Genomic DNA, 10,122 nt, shown 5'->3' with positions numbered 1-10,122 from the left:
AGTTGTTTTGGTCCAAAATTTTTTTGGGCCTAAAATTTTTCAAAGTTTTTTGGGCCCAAAAATTTTAAAGTTGTTTTGGTCCAAAATTTTTTTGGGCCAAAATTTTTCAATTGCTGTTCTAAAGCTGAGAGAAGAGATCTTTGATATCATTGTTTGCATTTTTTATGCACTTTTCTCCCCATTTAGATAGACTTTTCCACCTAATAATGTCTTTACAATCTGGACAGGCACATGTGTAGTTCCATTTTATATATCTACAATAGACTTGTTTCTCTTTTGCAACCTGTTGTTGCATCTGAGTGGTAATATACAGGAAACATCTGTAATGCTCGCACTTTGTTACTGGACCATCATTAAAGGCAAAGTTTTTTTGGGTCAAAATTTTTTAAGGTCTCGAATTTTTTTTTTACATTTTTTCGTGTCGCAAAATTTTTGAAGTCTTTTTGGGTTAAAATTATTTTGGGCCCAAAATTTTTCTAATTTTTTCGGGTCTCCAATTTTTTTTGGTCCCAAAATTTTTCGAAGATTGTTTTGGGGCTCAAAATTTTTCGAAGTTTTTTGGGGTGAAAATTTTTTGGGTCCCAAAATTTTCAAGTTTTTTTGTGTCAAAATTATTTTGGGCCCAAAATTTTTTCGGGTCACAAACTTTTTTTGGTCCCAAAACTTTTCGAAGATTGTTTTGGGTCTCAAAATTTTTAGAAATTTTTTGGGCCCATAAATTTTCAAAGTTTTTTGGGCCCAAAAATTTTTGAAGTTTTTTGGGTCAAAATTTTTTGGTTCCCAAAATTTTCAAGTTTTTTTTTGGTCAAAATTTTTTTGGACACAAAATTTTTCAAAGGTTTTTTGGGTCCCAAAATTTTCAAGTTTTTTTGGTTCAAAATTCTTTTGAGCCCCAAATTTTTCAAAGTTTTTTTGGGTGAAATTTCTTGGGTCCCAAAATTTTCCAAGTTTTTTTGGGTCAAAATTTTTTTGGGCCTAAAATTTTTCAAAGTTTTAGGCCCAAAAATTTTAAAGTTTTTTGGGTCCAAAATTTTTTAGAAGTTTTTTTTGGGTCAAAATTTTTTGGATCGTAAAATTTTCCGAAAATTTTTTGAGGTAAATTTTTTTTTCGATGTGTTTTTGAGACAAATTTTTTCGGGTCTCAAAATTTTTCGAAGTTTTTTCGTGTAAAACATTTTTAATTGCTGTTGTGCGATACAGGCACAAGCCAAAGACCCTTAACCACTCAGATATTCCGATTTGGTCCTAAATTGTTTGAAGATTGTTTTGGGTGCCAAAATTTTTAAAGTTTTTTTGGGTCCCAGAATTTTTCGAAGTTTTTTCATCTCTATCGATCAGAAATGAGTTTTTACGAAGGAAAACACGTTTTAGCTGTGTAAAATGCAGCTAAATTTTATGTGTAAAAAACTTTCCATAAGTGTTTTTGGTAACCTGTGTGTTGAATGTAGTAAAATGTGTTTTTTTAGACGGTTTAAGCTGAGAGAAGTCGTTCGCGTACAGTTTTGAGCTCCTCTCTCACTCCTTAAAAAGATAAACTGATTCAAGTGTTGTTTTGAACTAAAAGCATCTTTTTCGATTTTTACGAAGGAAAACACTTTTTAGCTGTGTAAAACGCCCTAACATCGTGTAATAGACTAGTCTTAAGTGTTTGGGTTCACTTGTGTGTTTAATGTGTGTTTTCAGACGGTTTAAACTGAGATAGTTTTATAGTTTTGAGCTCCTCTCTCACTGCTTACAGAGGTAAACTGATTCAAGTGTTGTGTTGAACTAAATGCATCTTTGCCCATGAGAAATTAGTTTTTACGAAGTAAAACACGATTTAACTATGTAAAATGCACTAACATCGTGTAAAAAACGTTTCATAAGTGATTGGGTTCACCTGTGTGTTAAAGGTAGGAAAGTGTGTTTTCAGGAGGTTTAAGCTGAGAGACAGAGATAAACTGATTCAAGTGTTTTGTTGAACTAAATGCATCTTTATCCAAATTAGTTTTTACGATTTAACTGTGTAAAATGCACTAACATCGTGTAATAAACTTCTCTAATGTGTTTGGCTTCACCTGTTTGTTTAATGTAGGAAAGTATGTTCTCATACGGTTTAAGCTGAGAGAAGCCGTTTGCGTACAGTTTTAAGATCCTTTTTCACTTCTTCAGCTATAAACTGCTTCAAGTGTTGTTAGGAATTGAATGTGTTAAAGGTAGGAAATTGTGTTTTCAGGCAGTTGAAGTTGAGAGACGCCGTTTGCGTATGGTTTAAAGCTCCTCGCTCACTCCTTACAGAGATAAACTGAGTCAAGTGTTGTGTTGAACTTAATGCATCTTTGTGAAATTAGTTTTTACGAAGGAAAACACAATTTAACTGTGTAAAATGCACTAATATCGTGTAAAAAACTTTTCATAAGTGTTTTGGTTCACCTGTGTTTTGAATGTAGTAAAGTGTGTTTTCAGTCGGTTGAAGCTCAGAGAGGCCGTTTGCGTATAGTTTTAAGCTCCTCTCTCACTCCTTACAGAGATAAACTGATTCAAGTGTTGTTTTTGAACTAAAAGCATCTTTTTCGATTTTTACTAAGGCAAACACGTTTTATCTATGTAAAATGCACTAACATCGTGTAATAAACTTATCTTAAGACTTCACCTGTTTGTTTAATGTAGGAAAGTGTTTTTTCAGACGGTTTAAGTTTAGAGAAGCCGTTTGCGTATAGTTTTGAGCTCCCATTTTACTTCTTACAGCGATAAACTGCTTCAAGTGTTGTTAGGAACTGAAAACATCTCTATCGATCAGAAATGAGTTTTTACGAAGGAAAACAGGTTTTAGCTGTGTAAAATGCAATAACATCGTGTAATAAATGTTTCCTAAGTGTTTGGGTTAATCTATGTGTTGAATGTAGTAAAATGTGTTTTCAGACGGTTTAAGCTGAGATAAGTCGTTTGAGTACAGTTTTGAGCTCCTCTCTCACTCCTTACAGAGATGAATTGATTCAAGTGTTGTTTTGAACTAAAAGCATCTTTTTGATCAGAAATGAGTTTTTACGAAGGAAAACACGTTTTAGTTGTGTAAAGTGGACTAGTGCACTCTTAGGTGTTTGGCTTCACCTGTGTGTTGAATGTCGTAAAGTGTCTTTTCAGGCGGTTTAAGTTGAGAGAAGCCGTTTGCATATAGTTTTATCTAAACGGGGAGAAAAGTGCATAATGAGTGCAAACAATGATATCACAGATCTCTTCTCTCAGGTTCAGAACAGCAATTAAAAATTTTTGACCAAAATAAACTTCGAAATTTTTTGGGACCCAAAAAAACTTTGAAAAATTTTGGGCCCAAAGAAATTTTGAGACCCGAAAAAATTTAGACAAATTTTGGGCCAAAAAAGTTTGACCCGAAAAAAAACATCAAAAAATTTTGACACAAAAAAACTTCAAAAAACTTTGGGAACCAAAAATATTTGGGCTAAAATAATTTTGACCCAAAAAAACTTCGACAAATTTTGGGACCCAAAACATCTTGACCAAAAAATCTTCAAAAAACTTTGTGAACCAAAAAAGTTTGACCAGAAAAAGTCTTCAAAAACTTTGGGCTAAAAAAAATTTGATCCAAAAAAACATCGAAAAATTTTGGGACCCAAAAAAAAAAACTTTGAAAAATTTTGGGCCTAAAAAAATTTTGAGACCCGAAAAAAAATTTTGGACCCAAAACATTTGGACACAAAATAGAGAGAGGTTTTTGCACTAATATCAATAATTCCAGAAGACTGAACAATTCAATGGGCTGTATGGGTGTGATTTTTGCTATCACACAGGTGAAGGACCCTATTCTTTCAGAAGACCAGAATTTGTTCTCAGGCAAAATCTGAGGCATCTGAGACAAAACAGTATGACCACCAGCTTCTCCAGTACAGCCAGTCATTGGTGTAAAAGGCCAATCTGTATTGATGAGATGTTTGATGGCTTTTTTCCAGAGTACCAACATAGGGTTTGTCTTGATGTGACTCGACAGTCGGTGTTTATATGGCTGGATTCACCAAAATTTTTGGACCCGAAAAATTTTTACACAAAAGAACTTCAAAAATTTTGAAAACCAAAATAATTTTGACCCAAAAAACTTTGGAAAACGTTGTGACCCAAAAAAACTTTGAAATATTTTGTGACTCAAAAAAACTTCAAATAATTTTGGGACCCAAAAACATCTTTGAAAAATTTTGGGACCCAAAAAAATCTTTGAAAATTTTTGGGACCCATAAAAAAATTTGACACAAAAAAACAGAATAGACAACAGAGGTTTTTGAACTAATACCAATAGTATCAGAACACTGAACAATTCAATTGGCTGTGGTGTGATTTTTTCTATCACACAGGTGAAGGACCCTATCCTTTCAGAAGACCAGAACTTGTTCTCAGGCAAAATCTGAGGCATCTGAGACAAAACAGTTTGACCACCAGCTACTCCAGAACAGCCAGTCATGGGTGTAAAAGGCCAATCTGTATTAATGAGATTAAAAACGTTTTAGATTCGACAGTCGGTGATTACATGGCTGGATTCACCAAATCACAGCAAGAACTGGTATATAAACAGAAAAACAAACGTTGTTTTTGCTATGCACATGCTTCTTAAAGAAAATGTGAAACTATGTAATGTTAATGCAGCGGAAATGGCTTTTAGGAAATGTGTCATCCAGTTTGAGGTGCTGTATGACACTGCAAAAGTGTCTTTTAATGAACTCCTGCTGACACACATTGCAGTTAGCCTTAGGAAATGGGGTCCTTTGTGGGCATCTTCCACATTTTCTTCTGAGTCATTAAATGGCACTCTTATGAAGTACTTCAATGGAACTACACATGTGCCTGTCCAGATTGTAAAGACATTCTTAGGTGGAAAAGTCTATCTAAACAGGGAGAAAAGTGCATAAAGAATGCAAACAATGATATCACAGATCTCTTCTCTCAGGTTCAGAACAAAAATTGAAAAATTTCGGGACCCAAAAAAAATCTTCGAAAAATTCTGGGACCCAAAAAATTTTTAAACAAACAAACTTCGAAAAATTTTGGGACCCAAAAAAACATTGAAAAATTTTGCGACCCAAAAAAAAACATTGAAAAATTTTGGGCCTAAAAAAATTTTGAGACCTGAAAAATTTGGAAAAAATTTTGGACCCAAAACATTTTGACACAAAAAAATAGACAGAGGTTTTTGCACTAATATCAATAATTCCAGAACACTGAACAATTCAATGGGCTGTATGGGTGTGATTTTTGCTATCACACATGTGAAGGACCCTATCCTTTCAGAAGACCAGAACTTGTTCTCAGGCAAAGTCTGAGGCATCTGGGACAAAACAGTATGACCAGCAGCTACTCCAGAACAGCCAGTCATGGGTGTAAAAGGCCAATTGATGAGTTTAAAAACGTTTTAGATGATTGATGGCTTTTTTTCCAGAGTAACAACATAGTGTGTGTCTTGATGTGACTCGACAGTCGGTGACAGTCGGCTGGATTCACCAAATAACAGCAAAAAGTGGTATCTAGACAGAAAAACAAACATTATTGGCCAAAAATTGCTCGCAGTCCAGCCTCCTGTAGAATTCACCAGAATACCACGATCATTACATGATCGTAAATTTTGTGTGGAGGTCATTTCTTCTTTTCTATTCATTGCATTCTTCTAATGAAGAAGTTCTGTAATCATCTCTTTCTTTCAGTTTTTGCTATGCACATGCTTCATAAACAAAATGTGAAACTATGTAATGTTAATGCAGAGGAAATGGCTTTTAGGAAATTTGTCATCCAGTTTGAGGTGCTGTATGACACTGCAAAAGTGTCTTTTAATGTACACCTGCTGACACACGTTGCAGTTAGCCTTAGAAAATGTGGGCAACTCCCACATTTTCTTCTGAGTCATTAAATGGCACTCTTGTGAAGTACTTCAATGGAACTACAGATTGTCCAGATTGTAAAGACATTGTTAGGTGGAAAAGTCCTCAAAGAATGCAATCAAGGATATCAAAGATCTCTTCTCTCAGCTTTAGAACTGCAATTGAAAAAGTTTGGGACCCAAAAAAATTTTGACCTCAAAAAATCTTCGAAAAATTTTGGGCCCAAAAAAATCTTCGAAAAATTTTGGGACCCAAAAAATATTTACACAAACAAACTTCGAAAAATTTTGAGACCCAAAAAAATTTTGACCCCAAAAAAAACTTTGAAAAATTTTGTTAACCAAAAAAATCTTCGAAAAATTTTGGGACCCAAAAAAACGTTGAAAAATTTTGGGCCCAAAAATATTTTGAGACCCGAAATAATTTAGAAAATTTTTGGGCCAAAAAAAATCTTCGAAAAAAATTGGGACCCAAAAAATGTTTTCAGAAAAAAAAATTCACAAAATTTTGAGACCCGAAAAAAAATTTGAGACCCTAAAAAATGACCAAAAAAATCTTAAAAAAACTTTGTGAACCAAAAAAATTTTGACCCGAAAAAATCTTCAAAAAACTTTGGGACCCAAAAAACTTTGGTCTCAAAAAATATGCAACACCCAAAACATTTTGACACAAAAAAATCTTCGAAAAATTTTGAGACCAAACAAATACTTCGAAAGATTTTGGGACCCAAATAAATTTTGACGTAAAAAAAATCTTCAAAAAAATTTAGGATCCAAAAAATGTTGGCCCAACAAAAATTGCGAACAAGTTTGGACCCAAAAAATTTTGACCCAAAAAAATCTTCGAAAAATTTTGAGAGCAAAAAAACCTTCGAAAATTTTTTTAAACCAAAAAAATACGTGGAAAAATTTTGGGACCCAAAAAAATTTGACGCCAAAAAAATCTTCAAAACAAATTGGGACCCAAAAATATTTGGGCTAAAAAAATTTTGACCCAAAAAAAACTTCAAAAAATGTTGGACCCAAAAACATTTGACCCAAACAATTTTGACCAAAAAAACTTCAAAAAATTTTGGGACCCAAAAAAAAACTTTGAAAAATTTTGGGCCTAAAAAAATTTTGAGACCCGAAAAAATGTGGAAAAATTTTTGGACTCAAAACATTTTGACACAAAAAAATAGAATTCACCAGAACACCACGATCATTACATGATCGTAAATTTTGAGTAGAGGTCATTTCTTCTTTTCTATTCATTGCATTCTTCTAATGAAGAAGTTCTGTAATCATCTCTTTCTTTCAGTTTTGCTATGCACATGCTTCATAAACAAAATGTGAAACTATGTAATGTTAATGCAGAGGAAATGGCTTTTAGGAAATTTGTCATCCAGTTTGAGGTGCTGTATGACACTGCAAAAGTGTCATAAAGTTAATGTACACCTGCAGACACACGTTGCAGTTAGCCTTAGAAAATGGGGTCCTATGTGGGCAACTTCCACATTTTCTTCTGAGTCATTAAATGGCACTCTTGTGAAGTACTTCAATGGAACTACAGATTGTCCAGATTGTAAAGACATTCTTAGGTGGTAAAGTCTATCTAAAAGGGGAGAAAAGTCCTCAAAGAATGCAAACAAGGATATCAAAGATCTCTTCTGTCAGCTTTAGAACTGAACTGAAACTGAAAGAACTTTGAAAAATTTTGGGATCCAAAATAATTTTGACTTCAAAAAATCTTCGAACATTTTTGGACCCAAAACTTTTTACACAAAAAAACTTCAAAAATTTTGAGACCCGAAAAAAAAATTGACCCAAAAAAACATTGAAAATTTTCGGGACCCAAAAAAATCTTCGAAAATTTTGGGACCCAAAAAATATTTACACAAACAAACTTCGAAAAATTTTGAGACCCGAAAAAATTTTGACCCAAAAAAACTTTGAAAAATTTTGTTACGCAAAAAAATCTTCGAACAATTTTGGGACCCAAAAAAACTTTGAAAACATTTGGGCCCAAAAATATTTTGAGACCCGAAATAATTTAGAAAATTTTTGGCCCAAAAACAATCTTCGAAAAAATTTGGGACCCAAAAAAACTTTGAATCACTACCAAATCTGAATATCTGAGTGGGTAAGGGTGTTTGGCACTGCTTCTAAACAGAGTGCCTGTATCACACACCCTAGCCACTGAAAGCCTTTTATGATGGTCCAGTAACAAAGTGCGAGCATTACAGCTGTATATTACCACTCGGATGCAACAAAAAAAATTGTTCCTAAGAATTCCACCTAAGAATGTCTTTTGACTGGCTGTTCTGGAGAACCTGGTGGTCATACTGTTTTGTCTCAGATGCCTCAGATTTTGCCTGAGATCAAGTTCTGGTCTTCTGAAAGGATAGGGTCCTTCACATGTGTGATAGCAAAAATCACACCCATACAGCCCATTGAATTGTTCAGTGATCTGGAATTATTGGTATTAGTGCAAATACCTCTGTTGTCTATTCTGAGTTTTTTGGGTCAATTTTTTTGGGTCCCAAAATTTTCCAAGTTTTTTTGGGTCAAAATATTTTTGGGTCAGAAAATTTTTCAAAGATTTTTTGGGTGAAAATTTTTTCGGGTCTCAAAATTTTTTTGGGCCCCAAATTTTTTTTTTTTAACTTTTTTGGGGTCAAAATTTTTTGGGTCCCAAAATTTTCAAGTTTTTTGGTCAAAAATTTTTTGGGCCAAAACTTTTTCAAAGTTCCCGAACTTTTTCAAAGATTTTTTCGGCCCAAAATTTTTTGAACTTTTTTGGGGTCAAAATTTTTTGGGTCCCAAAATATTCAATTTTTTTTAGGTCAAATTTTTTTTGGGACAAAACTTTTTCAAAGTTTTTTTGGGTCAAATATTTTGGGTCCCAAAATTTTCCAAGTTTTTTGGGTCAAAATTTTTTTTGGCCCGAAAATTTTCAAAGTGTTTTTGGGTCCCAAAATTTGTCAAAGATTTTTTGGGTCAAAATTTTTTAGGGTCTCAAAAGTTTTCTAAATTATTTTGGGCCCAAAATTTTTCAAAGTTTTTTTGGGTCCCAAAATTCTTTTAATTTTTTTTGGGTCTCAAAATGTTTCAAAGATTTTTTGGGTCAAAATTTTTTCGTGTCTCAAAATTTTTTTAGACCCAAAAATTTTCAGAGTTTTTTTGTGTCAAAATTATTTTGGGTCCCAAATTTTTTCAAAGATTTTTATGGGTCCCAAAATTTTTGAAGTTTTTTTGGGTCAAAATTATTTTGGGCCCAAAATTTTTACTGGTCTCAAATTTCTTTTGGTCCCAAATTTTTTCGAAGATTGTTTTGGCTCCCAAAATTTTTCAAAGTTTTTTTGGGTCCTAAAATTTTTCAAATTTTTTTCGGGTCTAAATTTTTTTTGGTCCCAAAATTTTTCGAAGATTGTTTTGGGTCCCAAATTTTTTTAAAGTTTTTTTGGGTCAAATTTTTTTGGGCCCAAATTTTTTCAAAGTTTTTTGGGCCCAAAATTTTTTGAAGTTTTTTTGACTCAAAATGTTATTGGACCTAAAATTTTTCAAAGGTTTTTTGGGTCCCCAAATTTTTCAATGTTTTTTTGGGTCAAATTTTTTTTGGGCCCAAAATTTTTCAAAGTTTTTTTGGGTCCCAAAATTTTTCAAAGATTTTTTGGGTCAAAATTTTTTCGAGTCTCAAAATCTTTCAAATTTTTTTGAAGTTTTTCTTGGTCAAAATGTTTTAGGACCCAAAATTTTTCAAAGGTTTTTTGGGTCCCAAAATTTTCCAAGTTTTTTTGGGTCAAATTTTTTTCGGGTCTCAAAATTTTTCAAAGTTTGTTTGTGTAAATATTTTTTGGGTCCCAAAATTTTTCGAAGATTTTTTTGGGTCCCGAAAATTTTCAATGTTTTTTTGTGTCAAAATTTATTCGGGTCTCAAATTTTTTCCATGTTTTTTTGTTCAAAATTTTTTGGGTCCAAAAATTTTCGAAGGTTTTTTGAGGTCAAAATATTTTTGGGTGCCAAAATTTTTCAAAGTTTTTTAGGGCCAAATTTTTTTGAAGTTTTTTTGGGTCAAAATGTTTTGAGTCCCAAAATTTTCAAGTTTTTCTTGGTCAAAATGTTTTTGGACCCCAAATTTTTTCGGGTCTCAAAAATTTTCCAAGTTTTTTGTGTCAAAATTTTTGAAGTTTTTTTGTGTAAAAATGTTTTGGGTCCAAAAATTTTCGAAGATTTCTTTGGGTACCGAAATGTTTCGATGTTTTTTTGGGTCAAAATATTTCAAT

The sequence above is a fragment of the Astyanax mexicanus genome, chromosome 7 (genome assembly GCF_023375975.1).
Source record: "Astyanax mexicanus isolate ESR-SI-001 chromosome 7, AstMex3_surface, whole genome shotgun sequence".
Classification (NCBI taxonomy): Eukaryota; Metazoa; Chordata; class Actinopteri; order Characiformes; family Acestrorhamphidae; genus Astyanax; species Astyanax mexicanus.
This window is presented reverse-complemented; position numbering follows the sequence as displayed.